Consider the following 15,681-nt stretch of genomic DNA (forward strand, 5'->3'; position numbering starts at 1 on the left):
TATGATGAAAATTACAGGCCTCTCTCATCTTTTTAAGTGGGAGAACTTGCACAATTAGTGGCTGACTAAATACTTTTTTGCCCCACTGTATGTACCTTTGCCCCACCTCTGGATTATCGACCTCTGCCTGACCCGACCCTGAGCCTGTCTGCCGTCTTGTACCTTTCCCCCACTACTCTGGTTATCGACCCCTGCCTGCCTTGCCCTGTCATTTGCCTGCCCTGTGTCTGTAAATAACATTGTTACTTCGACACAGTCTGCATCTGGGTCTTACCTTCAAACCTGATACCTGCTAAGCATTCAAAATGTAACTAGTACTTTGGGGTGTCAGGGAAAATGTAAGGAGTAAAAAGTCAAAGTGAAGTAAAAGTAAAAGTTGCAACAATATAAGTAGTAAAGTAGAGTACAGATACCCCAAAAAACTGCTTAAGTAGTACTTTAAAGTATTTTTACTTAAGTACTTTCCACCACTGCATATTTTTGCACAATTAATGTGATAGCTAGTAAGCTAACTAATGATTTTATGGATATTTTAAACACATATTTTTGGGTGATGACATTGGTGTCTTTTAATACCAATATGCATTTCAATATGCTAAAGTCACTGTTCGTTAGCATGTTAGTAAGCACAACAGCTAAGGTAACGTTAGCAACAATATGACTTGACATCAAAGTAAACTTCACTTTTGCAGATGGATACCCTTCCGCTACCCGTGGTGTTGGAAGAGGCTGCATTAGGAAGAGATGTTTGTGGTGCAGTCACACATAACACTTTTTTTGAGTGATAAATGAGTGTATCGTCTTCAAGCTTGATAAGGTAAGAAAATGCATGTATTATTGTCATAAATGTAGCCAATATATTCCTTTGTGTAACAATTAGATAGCTACAAGTTTAAAGCAATGAAAGAGCTAACTCATCTCTATCATGTGGTGTTCCTTCTCTATTTCTTTCTAGAAGCAATAACTTACCAGGCAAAAAGACAGATTGAGGTCTTCAATCAAACGGAGGACAGAGAAATATGCATGCGCCAGGTCAAGACTTCTTGCATGTATGGCCTTATTTAAATATAATTCATTTTGGAAAAATAATGAATTGCCATTTTAGGCATAACTACATTTTTATGTTGCTTTACTTTCACACCTGAGTCAGAAAGAAGTGACAACTAGTAGAGAACTGTGTCAGAAGGTGGGTGTAGCTGGTGCATGAGGTCAGGCGCAGGAGAGCAGAATGAGTGAGCAACGTACTTTACTCAAAATAAAGGCACAAGGTAACAATACACTTGACCAACAATAAACGGTAATCAATTACGCACGGGTGAAAACAGCACCCGTCGAAAACCAGCCATAATGTACCGAATGAACATAGAAACAATCACGCACAAAAACATGGGGGAAACATGAACATGTAATTGGGGAATGAAACCAGGTGTGTAGAAAACAAAGACAAAACAAATGGAAAATGAAAGGTGAATCGGCAATGGCTGGAAGACGGTGACGTCGACCGCCGAACACCGCCCGAACAAGGAGAGGGACCGACTTCGGCGGAAGTCGTGACAAACTGGCTCTTGATGATGACATCCCAGTCAAGATTGAAGATCATAATTAGTTGATTAGTTTGAATCAATTGTGTTGAGGCTTGGCTGGAACAAAACATTCTATGCTGCAGCTCTCTAGGAACAATTGGCCACACATTTAGGTAGATTTAGTAGGTCCCAGTTTATGCTAGTGTCATGACGTTGCCCTCTTTGGACACCGGAGCACCATCCCCCTACCTCGGCACCATCTCTCTCTGTCTCCTACAACCAGGCTGCTGTGGTCAGAGAGGTTGTAAATTCCTAGGGAAGATCCTGCCTCATGGCCAGACAGTATAGAGAGAGAGTGAGTGTCAGAGTGAACAAAGGAATTTCTTCCACTTCACAGATCTGGAGAACCGAACAACATTTATGTTCTGGAGAAGGTATAAAAGATCGGTGAAGAATCCAGCTATGAACTGGTCCGTGTGGTAAAATTGTATGAAACTCATGGGACAATACAGCCACATTACCATAACGCTGTTTATACAATTGTAACGGGTGTCGTTGTCTGAAGAGGAATCGGACCAAAGCGCAGCGTGGTAAGTGTTCATGATTTTTAATTAAACTGAACACTAGAACAAAATAACAAAGTGAAAAACGAAACCGAAACAGTCCTGTCAGGTGCAGAAAACACTAAACAGAAAATAAACCACCAAACACAGGTGGGAAAAAGCTGCCTAAGTATGATTCTCAATCGAGACAACGATAGACAGGTGCCTCTGATTGAGAACCACACCCGGCCAAACACAAAGAAATACAAAACATAGAAAATGAACATAGAATGCCCACCCAAATCACAGCCTAACAAACCAACATAGAGACATAAAAAGCTCTCTACGGTCAGGGCGTGACAACAATAGCCTCAGATATGAGGCTTACATCTAATTGTTGTATAAGATGAAGAGTGAGGATGATACTGTTTGTGAATTGTGTAATGTGATTTTGGACTGTTTATTGAAGGAAACTCCAATTCCCTTTGGAGTTTAACTAAAATCAGAGGACCGCCCATGAGCACAGTTATGGTCTTGCGTCCTGGGACAGGCCCTTTTCTGCTCTTCCGAATAAACCCCCCCCCCCCCCCCCCCCGGGCTTTCTATCACCAGACCGAGCTTACCTCAATTACGAGATGGCTAAAGGTTGCAGACCAGCTTACCTCGATAACGAGAGGGCCAAGGTTTGAGACCAGACTGCTGAACTTTTAACCATCCCACGTGGTTAAACTCGTAGACTATCGATACCGACAGAATAAGAACAAGTCTTTGATATTAATTACTAGTCTGCAGCTAGGAATTCGGTATCATTGAACGCGAAGACCGACAACCGCCGAAACATCTATTCTATAACAACATGAATTAATGTCACTCTGAATTATCCATTCTAACCACGAGAGAGGGCAGAGAGAGAGAGAGGGCAGACAGACTCTCCAACAGAAACAAACTTTCAACAGAGATCCCGACGACACACTGAGCTTAAATATATATATTGATTGCAATTGTTCCTGAATGAGTGAGCGTTCATGTGCAAAGGATTAGCATTTCAATTGTTATAATTATCACTCTGTCTAACAAGCCGCAATACCGGTTTAGCCCACTAGGGCACATCCCCCAATCATTTCTTTGTAAACATATCTATTTTGTTTGTTTGTGTGATGCATTTCTGTGAATTACTTAGTTAGTAAATAAATGATTTTAAGACAATTGATGTATGGATGACTCATAGTGAAGACTGGGTTCGTGCAGATAACCAACAATTTACAACGTTTTAGTTTAGTTTATTAATTCGACCATTTAAAAAAAAACAAGCACACATAAAACTTAAAAGCCATACATGCACATGAATAAAATCATCGAGGATAACACACAATAAAGTCTGGGACTTARTTCCATTGTGGTCCTCTTGAGACAAAATGGCTATACAAGATCGAACACAGTATGGCAGTGAAATAATAAAACAAAAACATAAAAGAAGAACATCCATCTCATCATTCCAGTTACATCATAGGGGTTATTCATATGGGCACAGAAGACATCAAACATATTTTGACTTTATTTTTAAAGCTGTCCAGAGAGGACATTGTTTTTATAGGCAGAGGCAACTCATTCCATTCTGAGGCTCCAGTATACAAGAAAGTACCTTTCCCAGCATTACTCCTGAACCTGTATAAGCACACATCAGCAACACCTGATCTGGTGCTGTTATTGTGTGCATCCCTAACACGAGGAAAGTAATCACTTAAATATCTGGGCGCAGGACCATAAATACTCCTGTAAACCAAACCTAGTCTAATCTGGGACACCCTAGCCTCAACAGGCAGCCAGTTTAGTTCCTGAAAGCAGCTCCTGCCTATGTGAGTACGTGGACTCACCTTCAATACTAGCCTGATCAACTTATTCTGGGCTATTTGGAGCTTCCCCTTCATAAGTTTAGAGAAGCCCCCAAACCAGGAAGTACTAGCATAGTCAAAATGGCATTGAATGAGGGCAGTAGCTAGCACTTTCATGGAGTCCTTGTCAAGCAGCTTGGACTTTCTAGCCAAAAACGTAGTCCTGGCATTAACCTTCCCTAGCACCTTATTGGCCATGCTCTCACCTCCCAAGCTTCCATCAAGGATACATCCCAAGTAGTTAACAGAGGTTTTAGTAGTCAGCACCTCACCCCCTAACTCCACTCTGAGTTTGGAATGAGACTAACGTGAGGTAAATAATAATTACAGAGAATTTGATAAAGATAAGTCTTCAGTTTTAATGATGCCAAAGACACGACACTAGCTACAGTACGTCATTTGTTTATATAGCATTTATACAACGCAGATTGTTACCTTTCTGAAGAAAAATATATATAATGCAAGTTTCAGCGAGAAGCATAGCAACATCAAGGCAACTTTGTAAATGCTAAATGCCAAACCTGCCCATTAGCTGCTGAGTAATTTTTAAGGTGCCAAAATAGAAAATGTTTCAGTAGGCCTATCTTAATGTTGTCTTTGTTTTATGTTTTCTGATTGTTTCAGTGCTTGCATTCAACAAGCTTTGGACGAAGGACTTCTAGAGAGCCGCCATCTCCAAAGTTCACTCAAAAAGGCAATAGTTCTGAATTGAGTTTGATTTTTATTTTGTTGTTTTAATCATTTCGTATTGTTCATTCTCTTTTAACCTTCCATTGGTTTAAAGCTCATTGTTCAGTTATCACTTGGCTCGTGTACATTTCTGAAGTTGCCCCTTTAAACTCCTACGGTTAACATCCCCATAGTGTTCACATTTCTCATGTAAATGTTGTACCTGCATAAAAAAGATTAAACAAACAATTTATTTGGGAAATATTCAATCTTCCTCTTTTCTTCATTAGTATGCAGATGATTTCAAACATAATATTGTAGCAGTCTGCCTACTGTTTCTTTGTGAAAGATAAAAAAGTAATTTTTCTGTTAAGACATTGAATACACGTTGTTTAGTATATTTTGTATGTTTAGTTCTCTGTGAGAAGCAAGTTAATTTAAAGATATGTGATTTGTTTTATGTAGATAAGATATTTCAATGTTAACACACAAAGTAACTAAAAACCCGATCTAACTTGCATATTCATGAAGAGTTTGCAAAACTTGCATGTTCGGCACAAGTTTCCCAAAATATTTTTCCAGAAGTTCACAAGTTGCTGCAAATTTGCCGCAACAGTTTTCCACAAAACTCATTTGCATGTGAAAATTTGAGTTGGCGGGAAATTGGCCAAAGATTTGCCACAATTGTTTGCCAAAAGCCATTTTTTTTTGGTAAGGGCCATCGTAGATGGTTTGAATCAGGTACAAATCTGACTCCTGGCCATGCGACTTGTGTTTGAACGGTCAAATCTAATTGATTTGCCCTCAATAGTTTATTAAAACTTATTTGGCATATCTTGTTGCTTGCTAGCTACTCTGACAGCTTGACAAGAACATGCGATCGCTAACTAGTTAATCGTTTACAAACAAAGTAGTGAATGTGCTAGAAAGCTAAACAGCTGCCTAGCTAGTTGATTGCTGTGGCTAGCCAAAAAGGACTTGTTTTGAAAGTTGGGTCATCTTATCCTTTAAAAGCATTCTTATACTATGATTTTGAACATTCAATGCAACTTTGAAACGTCCATTGCAGGCATTGCTGTCACTTTAGCTTGCTACATAACTTCTGAGTGATAGGAAACACGAGAACCACCACCAATCAGCCTACACCACTGTGCATGCATGCACCTATCGTTACTATGACAATTAGCGTAGCCATATCAGCAAGTGACTGCTGTCTGAACACACACATTCGATTTGGTCTCTTGTAACTTGCTGTTTGGACAGTCAGTATTCCAAAATGGATTTGAAAACACAAATGCATCTTTTGTAAATAATCTCTAAGTGTTGGAGTGTGCCCCTGGCTAAAAACAAGAAAATGGTGCTGTCTGCTTTGCTTAATATAAGGAATTTTAAGTAATTTATACTTCTACTTTTACTACTTAAGTATATTTTATCAATTACATTTACTTTTGATACTTAAGTATATATAAAACCAAATACTTTTAGACTTTTACTCAAGTAGTATTTTACTGGCTGACTTTCACTTTTACTTGAGAAACTTTATATTAAGATATCTATACTATAATGGGATGGTGCAATATTGAATTAGTCATATTTTGATAAGGTGCATGCATGGGGATGCCCATGCTTACATTTACATTATAGTAATTTAGCAGACACTCTTATCCAGTGCGACTTACAGTAGTGAGTGCATACATTTTCATGCTGTAGAGATACACCTAGCGGACTGAAACTTCACTGTTGTAGGCATAATACAGCTAGTGCTATCTAGACTTGCGCTGGCAAACAAATTTTTGCTAAGCACGACACATGGAGGGTTTATCTGATCACACAGTATAGCCCATAGATATCATGTTCATTAATATGTATATGCTACAAACATATTGTAAATATCCACTGTATTAACCGGAAAGAAATGGCATTTCAATTTGCAATAAACACCTACTCAAGGCGACAATGACTGATTATCAGTGGGTTAACAAAATATTGGCTTAGCTGATAGGCATACACTAGATCTATTCAATACAAGGAATACAGAGATATGAGCAGGTGGAACAAGATATCTGTTCAGTGAAATATGTTTGAGTGAGAGTTGGAGAGAATTAAATATCCAGCTCATGACAAAATTGTGCCTTGTCACTGTTGAGCTCAAAGCTCCAGTGGATAGAATCTTTTTTTATGATATGTAATAGCTGCCGGATCTACAGTGGCTTGCGAAAGTATTCACCCCCCTTGGCATTTTTACTATTTTGTTGCCTTACAACCTGGAATTAAAATAGATTTTTTGGGGGGGTTGTATCATTTGATTTACACAACATGCCTACCACTTTGAAGATGCAAAGATGCATATTGTTTTATTGTGAAACAAACAAGAAATAAGACCAAAAAAAAGAAAAGTTGAGCGTGCATAACTATTCACCCCCTCAAAGTCAATACTTTGTAGAGCCACCTTTTGCAGCAATTACAGCTGCAAGTCTCTTGGGGTATGTCTCTGTAAGCTTGGCACATCTAGCCCCTGGGATTTTTGCCCATTCTTCAAGACAAAACTGCTCCAGCTCCTTCAAGTTGGATGGGTTCCACTGATGTACAGCAATCTTTAAGTCATACCACATATTCTCAATCTGGGCTTTGACTAGGCCATTTCAAGACATTTCAATGTTTCCCCTTAAACCACTCACGTGTTGCTTTAGCAGTATGCTTAGGGTCATTGTCCTGCTGGAAAGTGAACCTCCGTCCCAGTCTAAAATCTCTGGAAGACTGAAACAGGTTTCCCTCAAGAATTTCCCTGTATTTGGCACCATCCATCATTCCTTCAATTCTGACCAGTTTCCCAGTCCCTGCCGATGAAAAACATCCCCACAGCATGATGCTGCCACCACCATGCTTCCCTGTAGGGATGGTGTTCTCAGGGTGATGAGAGGTGTTGGGTTTGCGCCAGACAAAGCCTTTTCCTTGATGGCCAAAAAGCTCAGTTCTAGTTCACATCTGACCAGAGTACCTTCTTCCATATGTTTGGGGAGTCTCCCACATGACTTTTGGCAAATATCAAACGTGTTTGCTTATTTTTGTCTTTAAGTAATGGCTTTTTTTCTGGCCACTCTTCTGTAAAGCCCAGCTCTGTGGAGTGTACGCCTTAAAGTGGTCCTATGGACAGATACTCCAATCTCCGCTGTGGAGCTTTGCAGATCCTTCAGGGTTATCTTTGGCCTCTTTGTTGCCTCTCTGATTAATGCCCTCCTTACCTGGTCCGTGAGTTTTGGTGGGCGGCCCTCTCTTGGCAGGTTTGTTGTGGTGCCATATTCTTTCCATTTTTTAATAATGGATTTAATGGTGCTCCGTGGGATGTTCAAAGTTTCAGATATTTTTTTATAACCCAACCCTGATCTGTACTTCTCCACAACTTTGTCCCTGATCTGTTTGGCGAGCTCCTTGGTCTTCATGGTGCCGATTGCTTGGTGGTGCCCCTTTCGTCGTGGTGTTGCAGACTCTGGGCCCTTTCAGAACAGGTGTATATATACTCAGATAATGTGACAGATCATGTGACACTTAGATTTCACACAGGTGGGCTTTATTGAACTAATTATGTGACTTCTGAAGGTAATTGGTTGCACCAGATCTTATTTAGAGGCTTCATAGCAAAGGGGGTGAATACATATGCACGCACCACTTTTCCGTTTTGAATTTTTTTGAATAAGTTCTTTTTTTCATTTCACTTCACCAATTTTGACTATTTGTGTATGTCCATTACATGAAATCTAAATAAAAATCTAATTAAATTACAGGTTGTAATGCAACAAAATAGGAAAACCCCCAAGGGGGATGAATACCTTTACAAGGCACTGTATAATTAATCAGGAGATAAATGTTCTGGTGGCAAGGATGTCTTTGCCAGCAGTTGTCTTCCGTGAAAGAGTTAATAATACCCCTTTGAAAGATTTCTGTTTCTCCCAATCATCTAACTGCAGACATCATCTATCAGGCCCATCATCTCTCAGGCCGTTCTCCAACGCCAGGACACCTCAATTATTTAACTCTATTGCCATCTACTGGTGGTACGAGTTTTTGGTGTTGAATGAAAATGGTTGAATGAACGTTAGCATATTATTATAGCTTGTAGGCTTTGTTGTGGGGATCTTAATGCTTGTGTGTAACTGACACTTTTGATATTCTGGATTCCCCTTTATTGTCTATGCAATTGAAATATAGCTTAAAAGGGAAATAAAAGTATTACCAAAGTGTTTAATTTAGTCTGGGAGATGATGGGCCTGACAGGCTGACCAGACCGGTCACGTCGCATGCGTGAGCATTGCAAAATAAATGTACACATACATGCTATTCAATCATTGCACCCACACTGCTAGCACGCGTCAGCGAGCATCTGCGTGGCCAGGCGCTAAAATAGAAATTGGTTCTATTTGTGACGCTAAACGCGCTGCAAGTCCGTCCTCTGCCATCTTCTCATTGGTTTTTAGGAGCATATACCCACGTGGGTGATTGAAAGATGAATTTAGGTCCACACTCTGGTCGGTTGTAGTAATGCTGTAAAGTTGGTTGCCAACAGCCATATAAAGTCCAAAGAAGAAAAAGAAGCCTGAAAGAAGGAGGAGAGATGACAAGAAACAAATTCAGTTTACCATTTTATCTGTGGATTAATTGTTCGGAGTAGAGGACCTTGTGCATTTCAGGTAAAATAACAACCCAATGTTTATATACCAGGACAAATTAGCTAGCAACAGCAAGCTAGCTAGCTAAATTGCCATAAATGTTTAATGCTTTTTGACCTGTCCCCAAATTAATATAATTGGTTCAGAGTTGTCTTTATTTTTTTTTACCTGCTTGTCCTGATCACTTCTGGTGTGGGTGAACAAAATCAACGTGCGCGCAATGGCGTATGCACTTGTCCGGTTTGGTCAGCATGTGAGAGTCTGGGAGATGATGGGCCTGAGAGATGATGTCTGCAGTTGGACCCCTCTCGTTGCTCCGGCCAGTGTGTAGTTTTGTCAATTACCCACCCCCTAAAACTGGTAGAGGACTTTTCTCAGCACTGACTCTCGTGGAAAAATGAAATGGAAATATCTATAGGCCTATTTGCAATTTAGGACTGTGTTACATGATCACCAAGTTAGTCAGTGCTGACTGTCAACAGGCAGTCTAGGCTGCAGGCTAGGTTATGATACAATAATATACAGGTCGACCAATTTAATCAATGCATAATGATTTACTCACCAAAATCCAATGGCATAACCTGACAGTTATTACATTGCATAATATTCAACTATGGTTACATTTTAATCAGGCAGAACCTAATTTGTGCAGCGGTAGCCTACATCCAATCAACGAGGGCTAAAAAAACGGTGTTTGTCTGGCTGAACACACGCTTGGAAGATCTGAGCCAATCAACCATAGCAAACAATTTTCAAGTGCCCAATCATATTCCAGTATATATACCAGCCTGCTTTCCCAGGAAGTTGATGTGTATGTCAGCTAAGCAGACCTTTAGCTACTTAAGTTATCTTTAGTTTACAAACGATAGTGGGTACTTAAAGACTGATACTTTTTATTTAACATTACACATAGCTTGTTGTATGATTTCTAGTCAAGAATGGTGCAATGTGGTGTGTACGCAGACGAAGATGCTAGTATTTTTTGCAGTAGCCTAATTATTGAAAATGCTGCCTGTAGTTAGCTAGCAATCCGGCTATGTCTTGTGTATTGGGTGACTTTTTATTTATTTATTTAAATATATTTAGCCATATAGCTACTCTTACTAGTTGGTTGAATTAATTATTTGGCTACTCATTTAAACACAGCTAGCTATGTTTAACGTTAGTTAAAGAATGCCTCCTAAGTTTTTCGTTTGACGTGCACACAACTTACACAGCTATCAAAAATGAAACAATCATACATTTTGTGCAGTGGTGTAAAGTATTTAAGTAAAAATACTTTAAAGTACTACTTAAGTAGTTATTGGTGGTATCTGTACTTTACTTTCTATATTTTTTACAACTTTTACTTCACTACATTCCTAAAGAAAATCATTTAATACATTTTCCTTGACACCCAAAGTACTCGTTACATTTTGAATGCTTAGCAGAAAAGGAAAAGGGTCCAATTCACACGTTTATCAAGGCAACATCCCTGGTCATCCCTACTGCCTCTGATCTGGCAGACTCACTAAACACACATGCTTCGTTTGTAAATTGTGTTGGTGTGCCCCTGGCTATCCGTAAAAAAAACATGGCGCCATCTGGCTTGCTTAATATATAAGGAATATGAAAGTATATTTTAAAAGTACAAATAATTAAGTCTATTTTTGCTATTTACTTTTGATACTTAAGTATATTTAAAACTGAGTACTTTTACTCAAGTAGTATTTTACTGAGTGACTTTCACCTCTACGTGAGTCATTTTCTATTAAGGTATCTTTACTTTTACTCAAGTATGACAACGGGGCATTTTTTTCCACCACTGATTTTGTGTGAACTGCTCCTGATTCTGCCTCTCCTACACAGCTGTTCCTCGGCTAGCCCAACTGGAATAGATGGGGAATGTGTCACTTGAGAATGGAGGATACCATCATCAGTGATGATAGCTGCATTAACGGCGTGGTGGCGTTACAGCAGTGGCTGTCTCCTTGGCGGATGGGGACTGCTGCTCTGCCTGCTCCTGTGCTCTCTGGTGGCGCTGTTGATGCTGTTGGTGGGGGTGGAGGACCAGTGCTGTGCCACTCTAAAGGGGATTGCCCAGTTGCACTGCCAGCTATGGGGTAAACTTCCGCTGTCCAGTCCACCAGCCTCACTGTCCCTTTCACAGCCCTCGATCTCCTGCCCCTAAGGGCCAAGCCCAGTATAGGTATGTGTGAAGTTATCATGAATATATTATACTTCTGGTTGTAAGAACTAAAAACATTGGTCGGTGGTAGTACACTGTTCAAAATAAAACACAGTTGTCACATAATGGGGCTAATTCATTTATGGAGTGCATTGAGGGTGGGGGTAGTGGTGGGAAGATTGATACTAGAGCTCTGATGTGGTTTTCAAAGCACTAAATCAAATCAAATTGTATTTGTCACATGCTTTGTAAACAACAGGTGTAGACTAACAGTGAAATGCTTACTTACAGGTTCCCAACAATGAAGAGAGGAATAAAAGAGATAATACAACTTATAAATGCGCAATAAGTAACGATAACTTGGCTATATACACGGGGTACCAGTACTGAGTCGATGTGCAGGGGTACAAGGTAATTGAGGAACATGTGCAGTGAGCTCAAAGTATTGGGACAGTAACACTTTCTGTTTTGGCTCTGTACTCCAGCACTTTGGATTTGAAATGAAATAACGACCGAGACTGTATTGGGTGAACCGTTTAGAAATTACAGCCCTTTTTGTACATAGTCCCCACATTTTAGGGGACTGAAAGTATTGGGATAAATTTACTTGTATGTGTATTAAAGTAGTCAAAAGTTTAGTGTTTGGTCCCATATTTCTTGCATGCAATGATTACATCTAGCTTGTGACTACAAACTTGTTGGAGACATTTGCTTTTTTTTGGTTGTTTCAGATTATTTTGTCCTCAATTGTAAATAATGTTTTGTCGCTTATTAAGAATAGATTGTTTCTAAACACTTCTACATTAATGTGGATGCTACCATGATTATGTTCATACAAATATTTACACATGTTAAATTTGCTGAAAATAAAGCTGTTGACAGTGAGGATGTTTATTTTTTATTTTTTTGAGTTTACTTCCCCACAGCCAGATTAATTTGTGGAGACCATTTTTATGTCTCTGCGTGCAGTTTGAAGGAAATTGCTAACTAGCGTTAGTGCAATTCCTAACTATCTTTAACACAATCACAGAGCTAACTTTAACTTACTTCGTAGTGCATGCAGACATACAAATGGTATCCATGAATTCATCTGTCTGGGGAAGTAGATAAAATCCCAAAGTATCCCTTTAACACACTTCTGACAGCACAGCCTGGTTATGTAATATGTGTGTGTGTGGTTTGCAGAGGCCCAGCTGGAGGCCAAGGCAGCGCTGCAACAGGCTGTGGAGATGAAGACGTGAGGGAAAAGGCCCACAAGTTGCTGGTGCATGCGCGCGACGTGAACCCGGACTTTGTGGAAGCTCTGACAGAGCTGGGGACCATTCTGGAGGAGGAGAATGATGTTGTCCAAGCAGACCACCTATATACCAAGGCCCTGGCCATCTCACCATGCAACGAGAGGGCCCTGGTTAGCCGTGACTGCACACTCCCCCTGGTGGAGGAGATCGACCAACGCCACTTTGGGGTTATTGACAGTAAAGTAAGCAGGATGATGTCCATCCCAAAGGGTAACTCTGCCCTTAGACGTGTCATGGAGGAAACCTACTACTACCACATCTACCACACAGTGGCTATAGAGGGCAACACACTCACTCTGTCTGAGATCCGCCACATCATTGAGACTCGCTACGCCGTGCCCGGCAAGAGCCTCCAGGAGCAGAACGAGGTCATTGGTGTGGACGCAGCCATGAAGTACATTAACACCACGCTGCTGTCCCGCGCTGCGGCCATCACTGTCAATGACATCCTGGAGATCCACCGGCGTGTGCTGGGCTACGCAGACCCTGTAGAGGGTGGGCGGCTGCATACCAGCCAGGTGTTTGTAGGGCACCACATCCCACCCCACCCACAGGACCTGGAGCGCCACATGCAGGAGCTGGTGCAGTGGCTCAACTCAGAGGAGGCCCTGCAGCTGCACCCTGTGGAATCCGCAGCGCTCACCCATTACAAGCTGGTCTATGTGCACCCCTTTGTGGACGGGAATGGGCGCACGTCACGGCTGCTAATGAACCTGGTGCTCATGCAGGCACGCTACCCACCCATCACCGTCTGCAAAGTTCAGAGTACTACACTGCTCTGGACACAGCCAACAAGGGTGATGTCTGACCCTTCATCCGCTTCATAGCCAAATGCACAGAGATCACCCTGGATACCCTGCTGATCGCCACCACTGAGCACACTGTGGGGCTGCCTGGCTCCAGCCACCACCAGGCCTGTCCCAACTGTAAACAAACCATCCCTGTCCATAACAGTGAGGGGACGGGAGTGAGTGGCGCCTGACTGTTTGGCTTTGTATTTCTCTTTATTTAGATTTGCTAATTTGGGGTTAATCTTGCTCTAAGTGTAAAGATATGTCAGTTGATTTATGGATAAATAGCAGCCATGTGTCAATGATAGCATGACCTTGAAAATGATTACTGGGAGAATGCATCTTTACAGAAATTAATATTCACATATCTCATAGTTTGTTTCCTCATACCAGGTAGAGGTGCAGCTGTTTGAACTAATTATTACGTATGTGCTTTGAATAGAAAACATGTTTTCTGCTTCAGATTGTTGTCTGTAAAGGGATAAGGGTCAAATGTTTATAACATCGAATAAACATAAGGGTCATGAACTTGTTGGCGCACAGACACAAATGGACCTGTTTCCTATAATTCTGAATTTGCATTCCATTCTTCTGAGTTATTTTGATGACAATGCGTTACATTAACTGAAGGTGTTACAGTATGTGTACATGTCTGAGATAAGATTGAGTTGTGATTCTACTTTGAATTGTCCCCATTATGGACAAGAAATACAGTGCACAGTAGATCACTTGCTGTGTGCTGACGAACAGTGACGATTCAACATGTAAAATGTTCTGTGGTCAGGCGATAGGCAGGCCAACAGTCATGTTATTCTGTCTTGTCATTTTGAGAACATGGTTTGCATCAATGTACTGTACAGTATGACCCAGTTGGATGAGCTACTCTCTTTCACTGAAGCACTTTCATGTATTACCTGTTGAATGTGATTTCCTTAGTTTCAAAACTCAACATCTATTTGAATTGCTTTAATAAACTTAAGGTCAGAAACTGCAACAAAACCACAAGATGACATTTTTACAACACTCAAATGACAAGTGTAAAACTTGGAACAAGCAGTAAATAAAAGAATCACTGAACAAAAGTAGACCAAGTTCAATCTCCTCACAGGGTTGTGTTGACAATTTTGTAAATAAAAAATAGGTTTTACATTTGTGTTCTCGTAATAAAAAAATGAACACCGTGACAATGATTTCAAAATTACTACACAATGTACATACATCATATTGGACAAACAGAAAGCAACTTCTAAAGCTCAAACATTTGTAGTCTCTAACTAGATTAGGCCACTGTGGTGATAGAATGTCGCTAGATATAGCTAATAATTCTCAAACATACAAAACTATGGCCAATCACTTGGAGTGTGTGAATTCTGAACACACATGACGTTCCCCACTCATCCAAACAGGATTACTGGGCTACAGAATTGTTAATGACCACATTCATTTGAAAGGCAAAGGAGACTTAGGAATTTAGTTCAAACCTTTACATTCCCATGATGTAATTTATTGAACTGATCAAATCTGCCTACAATATGTGGACATGGAGGGCTCTTGCAATCAAAATAGCTGCATAGATTTTCTTTTTCTCAACAATGGTTGATTCACTTGTGGACAAGACTGGTTAGAATGAGATGACAAAAGCCAAGGCCCTTTAGTTTATTCCCTACCCATCTCATAGCTTATTCAATACCTTAGACAGGAATGAGCAAATTGGAAACAATCTCTGGAATAAATGAGAATACACAAAAAAAGTATTCCCTTCTAACCTTTCAGGTAAGACAGCCTAAACATGATAGTCAAGAAAAATGGGGCGTTGGGTTTTAATGACAAGCAGTCAGACAACCTTAAATTACAGTGCCATCAATAATGAAGTCTCAGTAAGAGAATAAAGGATTAAACTAGTCTTAATGTGAGCACAGAACTGGTCAGGAATGACTTCTGGCCAGCGCATATGCAAATTAATTATTTGTACAACTGCAGTTATGTCATATTGTGTAAAGCAAAGCATTAGTCATCCACTGCATGGAAACAAATATTGTTGCATGTAGAGCAAACAAAAGATGAGTGGTATGTTGACACCTTAAGTTTTCTTAACACAAAAAAATCTTTCATTGTTGTAATACATATTTACACAT

At 40.3% G+C, this 15,681-nt stretch overlaps 1 long non-coding RNA gene and 1 pseudogene across 1 annotated transcript; one reads left to right on the forward strand and one right to left on the reverse strand.

Annotated features, from left to right (window-relative positions):
• Positions 1-8,240: 8,240 nt before the first annotated feature.
• On the reverse strand, positions 8,241-9,943 carry LOC139028890 (uncharacterized). The gene is made up of 3 exons (XR_011481105.1): positions 9,853-9,943; positions 9,459-9,647; positions 8,241-9,217 (listed from the first exon to the last, which is right to left on the reverse strand). It is a non-coding gene; the product is annotated as an uncharacterized lncRNA (long non-coding RNA).
• A 207-nt stretch (positions 9,944-10,150) lies between these two features.
• On the forward strand, positions 10,151-14,114 carry LOC111973738 (protein adenylyltransferase FICD-like; annotated as a pseudogene).
• Positions 14,115-15,681: the final 1,567 nt, after the last annotated feature.

The sequence above is a fragment of the Salvelinus sp. IW2-2015 genome, linkage group LG15 (genome assembly GCF_002910315.2).
Source record: "Salvelinus sp. IW2-2015 linkage group LG15, ASM291031v2, whole genome shotgun sequence".
NCBI lineage: Eukaryota > Metazoa > Chordata > Actinopteri > Salmoniformes > Salmonidae > Salvelinus > Salvelinus sp. IW2-2015.